Source organism: Mustela nigripes, chromosome 4 (assembly GCF_022355385.1).
Source record: "Mustela nigripes isolate SB6536 chromosome 4, MUSNIG.SB6536, whole genome shotgun sequence".
Classification (NCBI taxonomy): domain Eukaryota; kingdom Metazoa; phylum Chordata; class Mammalia; order Carnivora; family Mustelidae; genus Mustela; species Mustela nigripes.
Genome location: NC_081560.1, coordinates 112,934,179 through 112,951,690, shown reverse-complemented (window position 1 = coordinate 112,951,690; position 17,512 = coordinate 112,934,179). Strand labels below are relative to the sequence as shown.

At 38.4% G+C, this 17,512-nt stretch overlaps 1 pseudogene; it reads right to left on the bottom strand.

Moving 5' to 3' along the window:
• Positions 1-14,047: 14,047 nt before the first annotated feature.
• On the bottom strand, positions 14,048-15,244 carry LOC132015168 (dual specificity mitogen-activated protein kinase kinase 4-like; annotated as a pseudogene).
• Positions 15,245-17,512: the final 2,268 nt, after the last annotated feature.

The window sequence follows — 17,512 nt, the reverse complement described above, 5'->3', positions numbered from 1 at the left end:
TTGCCAAGAGGATCTGCACCACAACTCACTTCAAGAATTTTAAATAAGTCTACCTAACCAAGTGGGAAGTTTGCAAGGAGGAAAGCACTTGTAGCCTTTCCAGAAATACAATATTACCTTGTTTTACTTATTTTCCAAGTAAACACATTCCAAAATTCTTTAGGAAAATTGTAAATTTGTTCTAACAAAAACCTAGGTGGTGAAAATATTCATCATGTGATTTAAATAAATACTTCTCAAGGAAGCAAAAGCGAAAATGAATTTTTGGGACATCATCAAGATCAAATCTTCTGTACGGCAAAGGAAACAGTCAACAGAACAAAGAGACAATCCAAAGAATGGGAGAAGATATTAGCAAATGACAATACAGACAAAGGGCTGATATCCAGGATCTATAACGTATTCCTCAAACTCAACACACACAAAACAGATAATCATGTCAGAAAATGGGCAGAAGACATGAACAGACACTTCTCCAATGAAGACATACAAATGGCTAACAGACACATGAAAAAATGTTCATCATCACTAGTGATCAGAGAGATTTAAATCAAAACCACATTGAGATACCACCTGACACCAGTTAGAAGGGCCAAAATGAACAAGACAGTAAACAATGTGTGTTGGAGAGGTTGTGGAGAAAGGGAAACCCTCTTACACTCTTGGTGGGAATGCAAGCTGGTGTGGACACTTTGGAAAATAGTGTGGAGATTCCTTAAGAAATTAAAAATAGAGCTTCCCTATGACCTTGCAATTGCACTACTGGGTATTTACCCCAAAGATACAGATGCAGTGAAATGAAGGGCCATCCATACCCCAGTGTTCATAACAGCAATGGCCACAATCACCAAACTGTGGAAAGAACCAAGATGCCCTTCAACGGACGAATGGATGAGGAAGATGTGGTCCATATACACTGTGGAATATTATGCCTCCATCAGAAAGAATGAATACCCAACTTTTGTATCAACATGGACAGGACTGGAAGAGATTATACTGAGTGAAATAAGTCAAGCAGAGAGAGTAAATTATCATATGGTTTTGCTTATTTGTGGAGCATAACAAATAGCATGGAGGACATGGGGATATGGAGAGGAGAAGGGAGTTGGGGGGGAATTGGAGGGAGGGACAAATCATGAGAAACTGTGGACTCTGGGAAACAAACTGAGGGATTTGGAGGGGCGAGGAGTGGGAGGTTGGGTGAGCCTGGTGATGGGTATTATGGAGGGCACATATTCCATAGAGAACTTGGTGTAGTGTGGAACACTGAAAAGAAATTTTTAAAAATTTTAAAATATAAATAAAAATTTAAAAAAAGAAGTGGGGAAGAACACCAGGTGTTGTAGAAAAGTGTTGAATCACTAGATTTTTATACCTTAAACTAATGTTATTCTGTACATTAACTGAAATATAAATAAAATCCTAAAAATAAATAGATAAAAAATATTGCTCTTAGCCTATGTAACAGATTGTTCCCATGTTTGGTTTTTTCCCCCTACATGAATTTTTAGTTCCATATGTTTCCATCTTCTTATGTCAAGCCTTCAGCACTTTTGTGTTCATTCAGAGTTCAAGTAAAAAATTTTAACATTGGTAATTATCAAACTAGCAATTAATTGTGATATTTAATAGAAATCAATAAGACAAAACTGCTTGTAGGTTTGAGAACACATTGATAAATCAAATTAACAAACAGTATATTATGGAAATACAAAGTATAACAAATCTCAAGGAAGCACAAGATTCATCTTTAACTTCCAGCTTCCTGAAATGTATACATGACCCTCTGCAAATAACAAAACTCTCCCTCATTTATTATTTCCAAATGTAAAAAAGATATCATCATTTATTAACTTTGCACTTAACATGTACTCCATAATTTCCAGCTCCTGTGGATTCAACAGCAAATTAACAAATCAGATCCCAGCCTTTTCCCTTTTGAAGCTTTGAATTTGTGGTCCCCACCTGAGGATGGCAACTCCTCTGGTTATCATTCATCTGCCTCTTCTTCATTCAGTTCTTAGTAAAATATTTCTCTTTAGGCCCTCTGTGATCATCCTGCTGAATGGGCTACTACTCCATCCCCATCATCTTTTTTTTTTTAATTTCTTTTCAGCGTAACAGAATTCATTGTTTATGCACCACACCCAGTGCTCCATGCAATATGTGCCCTCCATAATACCCATCATCTTCTATCACAAAACTGGCTGGTTTGCTTAATCAGTTTTTGAAATTAATTTATTCATATTTTTGTTTATTTTTTTCATATTTTTCTAACACAGTATAATGAAAATCCCATAGAGTTGACTTTGGCTGCACCTCCAGCAAAGTGACCAATACATTCTACATATATTTGTCAATAACTCTTACTTGAATTAATTAACTAATTCATCAGTGAGAAGAAATCAGAGAGGGAGAAAAACCATGAGAGACCTTGGAGTCCAGAAAACAAACCGATGGTTACAGAAGGGAGGGGCATGGGAGGATGGGGTAATCGGGTGATGGGCATCAAGGAGGGCACATGTTATTATGAGCACTGGGTATTATACAAAACGAATGAATTGTTGAACACTACATCAAAAACCAATGATGTACTCTGTGGATAATCCAATAGTCTCCTCCAACTCTTCTGAGGTTGTTTCTGCTCTCCAATAGGCTCTTTTTTCATTTTCTCAAAGAAAGTGATTACATTTTGTGTGGCTCAGAGATTGTCTAGCAGGAGGTAATTATGGGATTACTGAAAAGGTAAGGAGTAAGGTATAGCCCTTTTTCACTCCATTGATATTTTGTCCCATTTTCTTCTCCCACCTGTAGCATAAGGGGTGGAATCAACTTTTCCCAAAGATCTTGCATATGCGCTAAAGTATTGCAAACTAAATTTAAAAATGGGAAATGGTTGTTTAAAGTCCACTCACAATCTCTGGTATATCTGTAGAATAATTAATGGGTTTAAATTAATTCAAACTACTATTACCATAATAAATTTACAATTTTTTTTTCTTTTCAAAGACAAATGTAATTTTTCTAGCTGGGTAAAACTTTAATTTTTTTAAATTTATTTTCAGTGTAACAGTATTCATTGTTTTTGCACCAAACCCAGTGCTCTATGCAATCCGTGTCCTCTCCAATACCCAAAACCTGGTTCCCCCAACCTCCCACCCCCTGCCCCTTCAAACCCCTCAGATTGTTTTTCAGAGTCCATAGTCTCTCATGGTTCACCTCCCCTTCCAATTTCCCTCAACTCCCTTCTCCTCTCCATCTCCCGTTGTCCTCCATGCTATTTGTTATGCTCCACAAATAAGTCAAACCATATGATAACTGACCCTCTTGCTTGACTTATTTCACTCAGCATAATCTCTTCCAGTCCCGTCCATGTTGCTACAAAAGTTGGGTATTCATCCTTTCTGATGGAGGCATAATACTCCATAGTGTATATGGACCACATCTTCCTTATCTATTCGTCCATTGAAGGGCATCTTGGTTCTTTCCACAGTTTGGAGACCGTGGCCATTGCTGCTATAATCATTGGGGTACAGATGGCCCTTCTTTTCACTGCATCTGTATCTTTGGGGTAAATACCCAGGAGTGCAATAGCAGGGTCAAATTCAGGAGATGCATATTTGCATTTTTATTGTGTTATTTGCAAATTTATGCACGTTAGTGAAATGTCATCCAAAAAAGAATACAATAGGCTAATTGCAACTTTACATTCGCCACTTTCAGTCCTTGAATTTTTATAGTTTTTATAGTTCCCTAATATCTTCTTTAGTTGTCTGCTTTCTTTATGCTTCCATGATCATGGCTAATGCATGTCACATAGCTGTTGAGATTGGAGAGTCCTGAAAACTGCCCATGTCATTGGATTAAGAGTATCTTTCCAAAGACAGTTAAACATCAGAGACTTTTTCTCAGGCAGGGTCAAGTTAAGGTCTTCCACAGTGTTTTTGTAAATTTAACTGCTCTTGGCATTCCAGTGTTACCTAACTTTAAATATGGCAAGGCATACAAGCTATTTCCTGTGCGTATTTTATTCAGGGTTTGTTTGTTTGTTTGTTTGTTTGTTTGTTTGTTTTTGGTTTATTTTTTTTTTCTTTACCAAAACCTTCTTTATAAATATGTTTATATTTTGGTGTGTTAGTTTTTGGGAGCTAGCTTTGGTTCTATTGGTGAATTATTTACATAATGGTTTTCTTATCTCTAAAGTGAGTAGGTTGCACAAGATAACCATGATGTTCCAACCTCCTGCAGAGCTCTGGCTGCTAAAATGTGACTACCCTCATGCTATTCCCTTGTTCAAGAAGCTGTGCTGGCTCCCAAGTACCTGTGGCTATGAGATCAGATTCCTCTGTTAGAATTTCTAGGCTCTCCACCTTCTAGGGTATCTCTCCCTTATATTAACTCTTGGTTCTCTGATACACAAACATACTGCACCTCACAGAGGTTGTCTAGGATTTAGGTGCTGGTGCCAGAATATTTTTAAAATCCACATTCTTTACTTCACTGAAATGTTTTTTTTTTTTTTAAGTAGAATACACGAAATAGTGTATTTAGTGATATAGTACAAATTGTGATTCTAAAGACTGAAGGGTCAAATTGAGATTATTCTTTTTATGTGGACATAATACAAAAGCTAAACAAAAACTGATGCTTCATGCTGAAGTATAATGGCTTTTAAGAAGAAAATTTTGTTGAAATATTTGACTTGCAGAGTAAAATCTCATCACTTATGCAATGTAAGAATATAGTTTGGTCTCAAGATTTTAAAGTTGTAAAGTAAGCACCCACTTTAGTTATTTGGTATTTCTGGTATTTCTAATTATTTAATACTTTCATGTTTTATTTTAAATTTTTCTGTTTTTTAAAAATTTTTAAAAGATTTTATTTATTTGAGAGAGAGAAAGAGAGGGAGCACAAGGAAGCAAAGCAACAGGCAGAGAGAGAGAGAGAAAGAAGCAGGCTCCCCACTGAGATGGGAGCCCGATGTGGGGCTTGATCCCAGGACACTGGAATCATGACCTGAGCAGAAGACAGCTGCTTAACCAACTGAGCCACCAGGCGCCCCTGGAATGATGCTTTTAAAGGCAAAAACAAAAGTGAGATTCATGAGATAAGAGAACTCCTACAGAATGTTATGTGATCCAGAATTCAGTAACAATTATTCAGTAGGTAGGTAGTAAAGTTGTCAACAAGGGCCTCATAAATTTGGTAGAATGATTTAAAGTCCTTTTCCATCAAAAGAACACTTACAGATATTAATGAAATCCAAGATCAACTTCTTTCATCATAAGTTAAGTAAAGCTTAACAGTAACTCTCAGTATAAACTGTTGGTGCTGGCTACTGATGAAGAATTAAAGACGAATTTTGAAAATATAACATCACATTCTTTATCCTAAATAAAAAATTAAGAATGAGTATCTTGAGCTTACTGAAATTGCTTTAAAATCACTTCTTTCACTGCTATCAAAATATCATTTTGAGACTGATTCCTCTATGATAAGTTTTAAGAAACTGAAATAGTTCAGGTATGTTATTCCCTGTGAATACTGTTGTGGCCAATAGAGGCTATATTAGATTAGTCAAGCAAGGAACAAGTTCATTTTTACATTATAACTTTATATTTTGATGTGTAAGGTGTCTCTTCAAATTGTGAAGTAGGCATTCCATGTGGAGAATCACTATTTTACTCATAACTTCCTTAATTTCTCTTATGGAACTACAAAAAGTTCAAGTGTAATTATGATTCTTTATATGATTGCTGTGATGCAAACTTTGAATGAACAATATGCACAGTTTTTTAAACTTTCCTGTAATGCTTGTTCTGATTATATTTGTTAAATGCCATATATTTTCAGTTGAATCTAACAGTAAAAATTGGGTTGTATTTTGTCTGTTTTTAATTCAATTTCACTTTCCTAGTAATTTATTTTATTGGATTTTACAGAAGTATAGTTTTTGTAACAAACCAGAAATATTTATAACTGGACTTTTGGGGGCACCTGGGTGGCTCAGTGGGTTAAAGCCTTTGCCTTCAGCTCAGATCATGATCTCAGGGTCTTGGGATAAAGCCTCACATCGGGCTCTCTGCTCAGTGAGGAGCCTGCTCCCCCCTTTTTCTGCCTGCCTCTCTGCCTACTTGTGATCTCTCTGCCAAATAAATAAATAAAATCTTTTTTAAAAAATCAGCTTTTTGCTCTAGTTAATTGAGACACAGTGCCCTATACTTCCTGAGTGTCTATACTTCCTGAATGATGCAGTGATAAGGACTAACTAAATGTTCAGCAAATATCTATGGATATAGAGATTTTTTACCAATTAATTAGGTCACGTTATTAGGGAATAATTTATCTGAGTGGATCGCTATACCTATAGGGGGCTTCTTTGCATCTGTCAGTTTCCAGGGGTAGAAATAATTAGAGTACAGAACATGAACTGAATTGTGTATAATTCTTCATAAATTTTGAAATGTGAATGAGGTTGATGTCACAGAAAACTGCATGGAATTTAGTACTCCTCTAAATAAAGCAAGCACACCTTCTCTGTTCTATGAACTGTGTCTATCATCATGCAGACAAAACAATAACTTAGAATGCCTAAAAACCATCAGGATGTTATGTGACCAGGAAAAACTTCTTAAAAGAATAAAAAAAGCAAACACCCTACTGCCTTTTGTTTTGGAAGTTTTGATGTTAGGAAACTAGCCAGGCTGAGATTCTGTTTGACTAAACAAAAGAATCCTATGAAAGTAAAAAATTAAACATTATGTCAAGACTTTGGCATTTCATTATTAGTCTCACAGGATACAAAGTCAGTGTATCCCTACATGGAAGTCCATGGGAAAAAGGCCAAAAACAAACTGAAGCAGTTGATGGTCCTTGATCTCTTCTTTAAGACCTATAACTCCCGGTATTTGGAAGTTCAAGAAAACATTTACTGTAGTAAGTAACTATAATTCTTTTAAATAAACTTTTAATCAAGATCAGCTTTTACCTTTAAAATAAACCTTTAATCAAAGTCTTAATTTCTTCTCCAGCTGTGGGTTCTATCTGGAATCCTAGGAAGGACAATGGGGTATGCTCATTTCCTCCCTGAGTGGACAAGCTGAGTGCCATTGTTATTCTATGGAATCCTTACCTTGCTTTTCCTGTTGTGTGAACCAAGAATATATTTTTTCTCTGAATGATGTAAAATGTGATTGGCTGTTACAGTGATTGTCAATTGTGTATGTGCATTATTGAATTACACAATGGCTTTCAATAACCTATCAACAAAGTTCATAAGGGAATGGAATTCTATCTCCTATTTCTTCAATGGGGGTAACAGTATGAACCATTATAGTCAAATGCTGTTTCCGCAGTGTAACTAACTGAACTTGCTAATATTACCTATTACCATGTCAAAGTTAACATAAAAGAGAAACATTAGCATGTTAGGACAATTTAGATACAGGAGAGTATTTCTATAAGAAACCCTACAGAGTTGTAAGTGAGAGAACATAGCAGCCTCCCCTTTCTCAGCAAGTTGATCTTTTTTAGACTAATCTATATCCCATGGGCCCACCAGACTAAGAAAAAACTTAAAAATTTGCTGCCAGGATCAAATACAGACATACATTCCTATTTTGATTAAAAAAAAAAAAAAACCTGATGCTGGGGTGCCTGGGTGGCTCAGTGGATTAAAGCCTCTGCCTTTGGCTTAGGTCATGATCTCAGGGTCCTGGGACTGAGCCCTACATTGGGGGTCTCTGCTCAGCAGGGAGCCTGCTTCTCCCCCTTCCCTCTCTCTGCCTGCCTCTCTGCCTACTTGTGATCTCTGTCAAATAAATAAATAAAATCTTTAAAAAAAAAATACTGATTCTATTGCACTACAAGGTCTTTGTCCCAAAGATACAGATGTACTGAAAAGAAGGGGCACATGCACTGCAATGTTCATAGCAGCAATGTCCACAACTGTCAGACTGTGGAAAGAGCCCTTCAACAGACCAATGGATAAAGCAGATATGGTACGTGTATACAATGGAATATTATTCAGCCATCAGAAAGGATGAATGCCCATCATTTGCATCAACATGAATGAACTGGAGGGGATTTTGCTAAGCAAATTCAAGCAGAGAAAGACAATTATATGGTTTCACTCACAAGTGGAACATAAGGAATAGTGTGGAGGGCATTAGGAGAAGGGAGAAATGAAGGAGGAGAAATCAGAGAGGGAGAGGAATCCTCATAGTCCAGGACTATGGACCCTAAGAAACAAACTAAGGGTTTCAGAGGGGAGGGGCTGGAAGAAGGGGTACCAGGATGATGGGTATTAGGGAGGGCACATGTTGTGATGAGCACTGGGTGTCAGAAGCAAATAATGAATCACTGAACACTACATCAAAAACTAATGGTGTACTATAGAGGGGCAAACTGAACATTAAAAACAAAGACCAAAAAGTAAACCTGATGCTCTCTTGCAAATCATGGGTCTCTTGAGCATTTTGGGAGCACATTAAAATGTAGTTTATGATTTTCTTTGCTCAAATTATTGATGACCTGTCAAAATATGTAATATGTATTTCAGTATTAGAAGGAAATATCCAAAACAAAATCCAAAAAGAGGAGAAGACTATTTTTATGATGACATAGAAAAAATAATTGGTATACTTTTAATCAGTTCTTTCCTTGAACTAGATAATTTAAATTGCTCTTGTCTGGTAGACTAGAAGGAAGTGTTTGCTATAACAATTCCCCCAGTCCTTAGATTTGATTTCTGAGCACTTTTAGAAATTTTCTTTTTTCTTTTTCTTATTTCTGTTCTTAACAGGGAGGGAAGCTATGCCTTTCCCTATAGGCAAATCACGGACAAACATCATGCTCCCTGCTTGGCAGGAAGCCTGCTTCTCCCTCTCCCACTCCTCCTGCTGTGTTCTCTCTCTCGCTCTGTCTCTCTCTGTGAAATAAATTTTTTTAAACCCTTTAAAAAATAAAATAAAATGCAATCACAAGATTTCTTCCAAATGACCAAAATTTAACAGGTCATTTTCTCTCTGGATTTCTATTTGCCACTTACTCTGTACTTTGATGTTGCAAAACTGGTTCAAATTTCCTCTTCTCTCTCTATGCCTAATATAAAGTTTCTTCTGTCAGCAAAATCAGTAAAATTGTCTTTCATCATAATTTTTAAGATAAATTAATCATTTATATTGGGCTTATTATTTTAATACTGAAGCAAATAACTTATTTGCTATTCACTGCTTTAGACTAGTTTTTAATGTTCATATGAGAATGTTCATGTAAAAGAGAGATAATTTGTCATATATAGATAGATAGATATAGATATATAGATATAGATATAGATATAATTTGGAGAATAGGCAATGTCTACAGTCTACCATCAGCAATACATTGGAAGAGACCAATCTCTAAATGTACTTCCATGTAATTGAGAGTTTTGAAGTTATAGTTCCAAGATCATGATGTAATTGGGAAGTATTCCACTGAAAGTAATATGCCCATTTTAAGCAAATTTAGTTACATGGCCTATTGCTGAAATAATTATATTTACATTGCATGTGTAGCAAGATATAAAAGTATCTTAGACTTTAAAATACAAAAACTAAAAAGTTTGAGTTTAGTTTATGACATTTCCAATAAAAAATGAAGGGGTGGCCTAGGTGGCTCAGTGCATTGAGCTATGGACTCTGAATTTCAGCTGAGGTCATGATCTTGGTGTCCTGGCATTGAGCCCCATGTCAGGTTCTGAGCTTAGCAGGGAGTCTTTTCCTAGCTCTTCCTCTTGTCCTTCCCTTGTGCATGTGCACTATTCTTGCTCAGATAAATAAATAAATAAAGTCTTTTTAAAAAATGAAAAGTAGAAACAACATGACAATCGCAAATCAAATAAAGATATTTAGAGCTTCCAATATTTTAATATTCCATCATTGTCTTTTATAACTGAATTTAAGCTCATCTTTTCCTGTTTTCCAATTGAATTATCTTAGCAGTGTGATGATGTTGGTGTCTTTTTCCCCACTGACCATGATATTTGACTACTTCCTTTTTTTAAAAATTCACATATAATCTATTATTTGTTGCAGGGGTATAGTTCTGTGATTCATCGGCCTTACACAATTCACAGTGCTCACCATAGCATATACCCTCCCCAATGTCCATCACCCTGTCACGACACCCCACTCACCCTCCTCCATTCCAGCCACCATTGATTTGTTTCCTGAGTTTAAGACCCTCTTATGGTTTGTCATCCTCTCTGGTTTCATCTTGTTTCATTTTCCCCTCCCTTCCCATATGATAGTCTATCTTGTTTTTCAAATTCCTGATTTCCGTGTGATCATATGATAATTGGCTATTTCTGATTGACTTGTTTCACTTAACATAATACCCTCTAGTTCCATCCATGTCATTCCAAATGGCAAGATTGGGGGGGGGGTTGATGGCTGCATAATATTCCATTGTATATACAGACAATGTTTTCCTTATCCATTCTTTTGTTGATGGACATTTAGGCTCCTTCCATAGTTTGGTTATGGTGGACATTGCTGCTATAAACATTGGGGCACGTGTCCCCTTTCAGATCACTACATTTGTACCATTGCAATAAATACCCAGTAGCGCAGTGCTGGGTCATAGGGGAGCTCTACCTTCAACTTTTTGAGAAAACTCCTAATTGTTTCCCAGATTGTCTGCACCAGCTTGAATTCCCACCAACAGTGTGGGAAGGTTCTGCTTTCTCCACATCCTCACCAACTTCTGTCATTTCCTGACTTAATTTTAGCCATTCTGACTGGTGTGAGGTGGTATCTCACTGTGGTTTTGATTTATATTTCTCTGATGCCCAGTGATATTGAGCACTTTCCCATGAGTCTGTTAACCATTTGGATGATTTCTTTGCAGAAATATCTGTTCACATCTTCTACCCATTTCTTGAGTGGATTATTTGTTCTTTGGGTTTTGAGTTTGATAAGTTCTTTATAGCTGTTGGCTAATAGCCCTTTATCTGATATGTCATTAGCAAATATCTTCTCCAATTCTGTTGGTTGTCTTTTCTATCTGTTTTCTTTTTTGTCCAAAAGCTACTTATTTTTTATGAGGTTCCAGTAGTTCATTTTTGCCTTTATTTCCATGGCCTTTGGAGATGTGTCTAACAAGAAGTTGTTGGGGTAAAGGTCAAAGAGGTTGCTGCCTAGGTTATCCTCAAGGATTTTGATGGAATCCTGTCTCACATTGAGGTCTTTCATCCATTTTGAGTCTATTTTTCTGTTTGGTGTAAGGAAATGCTCCAGTTTCATTCTTCTGCATGTGGTTGTCTGATTTTCCCAACACCATTTGTTGAAGAAACTGTCTTTTTCCCATCAGATATTCTTTCCTGATTTGTTAAAGATTAGATGACCATATTGCTGAGGGTCCATTTCTGAGCACTGTGCTCTATGCCATTGACAAATATGTCTGCTTTTGTGCCAGTACCATAATGTCTTGATTTTTTTTATGCACAGATAAGTTAATGGAATTTACTTGATTTTCCCCTCTCAGGGTCTGACTTCAGGAAATCCAATTACAAAGTCATCATCATATCCTAGATTTATTACAACTGACCTGCAGGCAAAAGGATAGAACTATTACATAAACACTTCAATTCCATTTATATATCTTAAATAGAGGAGGATTCAAACAAGAATACAGGATAAAATATTCCCAAGCTCCAAGAAGCAGGTCTGTTACTGAGTTCCATTTGTACAGACAAATAAAGCAATATCCCTGCACATTAGCTTTTTGATAATTTTTATACATTTTTCTATGGTACAAGAGAAAAATAACCAGAGCTCACAATGTACAGTTCTTACACTATTTTCACAGTTTATGAACACTATACATCCTTTTGTTTTAATAAAGACACATTGTACTAAGCTCCTTGCCCTTAAGTTTATAGTTTATAATAATCTATGATTAATACACTAAAATTGCCTTTTCATGTGGTCATCCACACAAGAGAACTGTCAGATGAAGCTCCTGGACAGTCAGAATTGCTTTTATCGCCACGTGTCCAATGGCAAAGTGACCCTACCCGGAGCCAGATGGGAAGTGGACAACAGAGCAACAGATTTCCTCTTGAGTCCCCGGGAGCAATGGAGGACGATGGCTTGGTGTGGTTGAAGGAAGACACACAACAAGGCTTCCTTTCGGGGCACTGGGGTGGTCGAAGGTTTAGGAGGCTGGGGTGGGGGAAAACTGGGGAAACTAGGGAAGTGGACCGAAGCGATAATTCATTTCTGAAACTTGGAGATTTATGGGGATGTCACGTGACACAACACCGTCCTCCCTGGACTGTTTTACAGCATTTGGTACAGTCGCCCTGGGAGGGCGCTCCCCCCACCCTGCCCCAGCACCACCGGCCGCACCTGCTTCCAAGGACACCACGGGCTCTCAGCCTCGGCCGCCCTCTCCCATGCGCTAGAACTGCTCACAGAGGTGCTTCACTGTCACATGGAGCCACACGCTCGGGGCCAGCGAGGCCACCATTTCACCAAAGGGGGCCACCTGGCTAATGAGTTGGTGATGGAGCAGAACATCAGGGGGCAGACCTCAGTGGCCTCACAACTACTCTGGGGTGGTTTGGGGGTTTGGGTTGGTTTGGGTTTTTTTGTTTTTTTTTTTTTGTTTTGCTTTCAAGAGAATTCCATTTCTAAAAAATAGTGATCTGCCAGAGACTCTCACCAGCAATGAGCTTCTGTAAGGGACCCTCGTCTGGTCTGACATGTCTCTGGAAGACGCTTCTTCACCACCCGCCACATCTGTGGGACCCTACGTTTCTCAGCCTTTTAAACTACAGCATGGGAGGGACTGGGGGCTAAACATCCCTGGAAATTAAAAAGGCTTTTGCTACAGGATGGGGGAAAAAAAGCAAAATATTGGATTAAGCAAAAGTTACAGAGTGGCAACAGACCAGATGGGAAGGGAGGGGGATTCCAAAACCGAAGATCTGGGCCAGTGAGAGCAGAAGGTTGAGGTTTGGTCTTGTGCTGCCCTACAAGCACACTCTATGTATCAGTCAAGGCACATCGCTTCTAGCTGCTTCTCCCTGTGCGTGAGCTGTGAAGGCCGAAGTCTCAGGCATGGGACTGAGGGGAACTCAGAGCTGCTACAAGTCGTTTTGGGTCAAATGCTCGGCATGGAAACATCTGTACTCTTTGCCCTCAGTACGCTTTTCTTGTTTCAGTCAGTGGTTTGTGGCAGATGGAACATCAAGTTGGCAGTACACCGAATTTGAGAATGAAGATTCTTAGGATCAGCACCTTCTCTGACAAAGTGGCAGACTCCTGAGTCTTCCCAACGAAGAGCAGAAGGACCGGTAAAGGAGAAAAGAACACATTCTGTCCCATCTCAATATTTCCGTGTCCACCTCTTTGAACGCAACATGGTTTTTGGTAAAGATAAATTCATTCTAATTTAATGTGATATTTCAAACAGGAAATTTGGCTGAGCACATCGATCTCCGAACACCGACTGATGGTAAATCAACAGAATATCAAATCAGTAAATCCATTGCACTTGGTGAAGACGGTAAATCCCTCCCTTGTCTCCCAGTTCCAGAAGGCTGTGGGCCTTGTGGGCTGCGCCAGCTCTCTCACTCAAGCTGGAGTCTCTAGGTTCAGACCTCATATGTCCATCACCGCATTCTTCCGGCATCTGAATTCCAACAAAACACCACTCCAGTAGCTGCGTCTTCAGGTTTTGAGCCCAGAAGTGAATTTAAGAAGTGATCTAATCACACTCAGCAAATTGATAGTACTGACTTCCACATTTCATGAGTAAATTCATCACACAGGAACAGGATGCGGTCTCTCTGACCAGCACTAACACTGTGATCAATCAGGTATCATGGGGATGCGTGTTCTAAATGACGGGAGTATACAGACAGGATGGGAACGAACACCAATCTTATTGCACATGGTGTCTGGGCGAGCAGTAAAAACACTGTGATATGGGATGAAAATTCTTTACATCTTGCTTCCTCTCAGCCCCTTTTTTTCTCAAATCTGATGCAGCAGCAAGATCAGTCGACATACATGGGAGAGCTGGGAGTCACTGGCATCTGATCCAGGATCTTACAAACATAGCAGGCAACCTCGACGGTACGTTCTTCATACATCAAAATAAAGGGATGTTTCAGAAGGTCTTTATACTTTGGCCTTTTGGATTCATCCTTCGTAAGGCACAAGTTGACAAAGTTGATGAAGCTCAGGGAGAACTTGCATTCTTCGGAGTTGCTCAGCTGCGGAGGGTCCCCTTTCACGACTTGCATGAGCTGATCGAACACACTGTTCCACTTTGGGTAAGGAAACCCACCTGTGGCTAACTCATACAATGTGATCCCCAAACTCCAGACTTCAGAGTGGACGTCATATCCTTGTCGTGATGCACTCGGGTCTATTCTTTCAGGTGCCATGTAAGGCCTACACCCTGCATCTCTTGTCTTAGCAATGGAGTCCACCAGCTGTCCACTGATACCAAAGTCACAGAGCTTAATATTTCCACTCCTGTCCAGAAGAATATTAGAAGGTTTTATATCTCTGTGAATGATTTTCAAGTTTTCTTTTAAGTGGTTTAGTGCTTTCACAGTTGCTAAAGTGATTTTACCTAAAATTTCTTCTGGAATAACATCATCTTATACACTATATACATATTTGTAAAACTTATCAAACGAGGTAGACATGAGTTCCATACAGATCCAACAGTCACCCTCTCTGAAGAGTGCACCATAAAACTGAACAATGTACGGGCAATCACTACTCTGCATTACTACATCCAAATTCATAAGAAGTTGGTTTTGTTCTTTCTCATCCACTGTTGACCAAACTCTTTTAACTGCCATTATTGGCCCACTTGGTTTGTGGACATTTTGTTGACAGAACCATAAGCTCCTCGTCCAATTTCTCCATGGTCTTTCCAGTCCTCTGCAGTAAAATCCCAGTGTTGCTCAGGCGAGATCTTCAGTTTTTCTGACAATTGAATGCTGTGTGTTCTCAGTCTCTCTATACGTGGGTTTTGAACTCCTGTAGTGTTTGGATTCAGAGTAAACCTTGCTGTAGATTTGAAAGGTGGATTTGCAAAATTCAACCTTAGTGCTTGCGTTTATCCTGCATGCTGCTGACGGCTGGGTGGCCCGGCGCCGGGGTCCCCACGGGGCCGGAGTGCCACTGCCGCTGCTGCTCCTGGAGCCGCGGCCACCGCTCGGGCTTGGAGCCACCATTGTTGGGAGTAAAGAGCCCAGAGGCGCTGGGGAGGCTGCAAGGCCTGTCTTGATTTTTATAGCTTTGTAATAGAGCTTGAAGCCCATGATGCCACCACTTTGATTTTCTTTTTCAACATACTTTTGGCTATTTAGGGTATTTTCTGGTTCCATGCAAATTTTAGGATTATTTGTTCCAGTTCTGTGAAAAAAGTTGATAGCATTTTGATAGGGACTGTATTGATTGTGTAATGGCTCTAGGTAGCATAGACATTTTAGCAATATTTGTTCTTCCAATCCATGAGCACGGGATGTTTTTCCATTTCTTTGTGTCTTCCTCAATTCCTTCCATGAGTGTTTTATAGTTTTCTGAATACAGATCCTTTGTCTTTTTGGTTAGATTTCTTTCAGGTTTCTTGTGCTTTTGGATGCAGTTGTAAATGGGAGCTATGCCTTAATTTCTCTTTCATCTGTCTCATTGTTGGTATGGAGAAATGTAATTCATTTCTGTGCACTGATTTTATATCCTGACACTTTACTGAACTTCTGTATGAGTCCTAGCAGTTTTGGAGTGGAGTCTTTTGGGTTTTCCACCAAAAGGATCATATCATCAGCAAAGAGTGAGAGTTTGACTTCTTCGTGTTCGATTTGGATGCCTTTTATTTTGTTTCTAACAGCAATGTCCACAATGGCCAAACTATGGAGAGAGCCCAGATGTCCTCAACAGATGAATGGATAAAGAAGATGTGCCATGTTTACACAACAGAATACTACATGGCCATGAAAAAAGGAGTCTTGCCATTTGCAATGACATGTATGGAAGTAGAGGGCATTTTGCTAAACAAAATGAGTCCATCAGAGAAAGACAATTATCATATCATCTCACTGATAAGGGGAATTTAAGAAAAAGAGGCAGAGGATCATAGAGGAAGAGAGAAAAAAAATGAAACAAGATGAAACCAGAGAGGAAGAAAAGCCATAAGAGACACTTAATCTTAGGAGAAAAGGTTGCTGGAAGGAAGGGGGAGATGGGATGGCTGGGTGATGGATGCTGGGGAGGTTATGTATTGTGGTGAGCGCTGTATGTTGTGTAAGACTGATGAATCACATATCTATACCTCTGAAACAAATAATACATGATATGTTAATAATAAAAAAAATAGTGGCTTCCATTAGGAGTGTCCTTGATATCAAGGGCCCTCCGCTAAGGCATGCATCTAATCCTTTCTCAGTAACCTTATTTCTAGAAAATTAAAGAGAGCTTTGTATGGGAAAAATTTTGATATCTACCAAAAGCAGATTTCCATTGACTCATAAAAGTAACTATTCACTTTTCAAAAAGAATGTTCAAAATACTATTTTTTTCCAACTAAGTCACATTAAATACCTTTCAAACTAGCCTTCTCTTATAAAAAAAATAAAAACTCCTTTGAAATCTAATATCCAGAACTTATACATGCCACAAACTTTGGTTCTTTAGTTATTTGGATACTGAAGATTGTTAGAATGAAGTACCAAGCATAGGGTGAAGCTATGAAAAAGACAAGATGAAGTATAGAAGAATGAAATACAACAGACTTCACAATCTTTCTTTCCACTTAGAGTACTTTTCAATATATCAAAAAATGAATTTGCAAAAAATAAAAGTATTTGCTTCATTTCACCTCTTTATCAACCACATGCTTCTTAACAAAACAAACAAACAAACAAAACCCAACTTTTTCCTTAAACCCAACCACCATTATTTTTTTTAAATCTCAGTAAATAAAAAAGAAAGGAACAGATACTTTCACATGAGTGTACAAAATTAAAGTTACTCTACCTCCAAATCCATTAACCTCTCCAAGAGTCTGCTCTTGCACTTAATGCCTGTTAAATGCTGACAAGAAGATAAATGAAGATGAGAAGAGAAATAGGATAGAAATAGCATCTGCCTTCTAATCAGCAGCACTGGGATTTCTTAGAAAGTAAACACACCACCAGTCATGTCCATTAATCCACACTCTACCAGTCCCCAGCCAGAGGACAGGCAACCTTAGATGAGGGGAACTGGAGTAATCACAGTATAAGATCAGGCTTATCAGAGACAACACTGGGCAGAAGAGCTCGCTTAAAAATATAGTCAGAAAGTTGGTGCAGCCTCTTTGGAAGTTGGTGCAGCCTCTTTGGAGAACAGTGTGGAGATTCCTTAAGAAATTAAAAATAGAACTTCCCTATGACCCTGCAATTGCACTCCTGGGTATTTACCCCAAAGATACAGATGTCATGAAAAGAAGAGCCATCTGTACC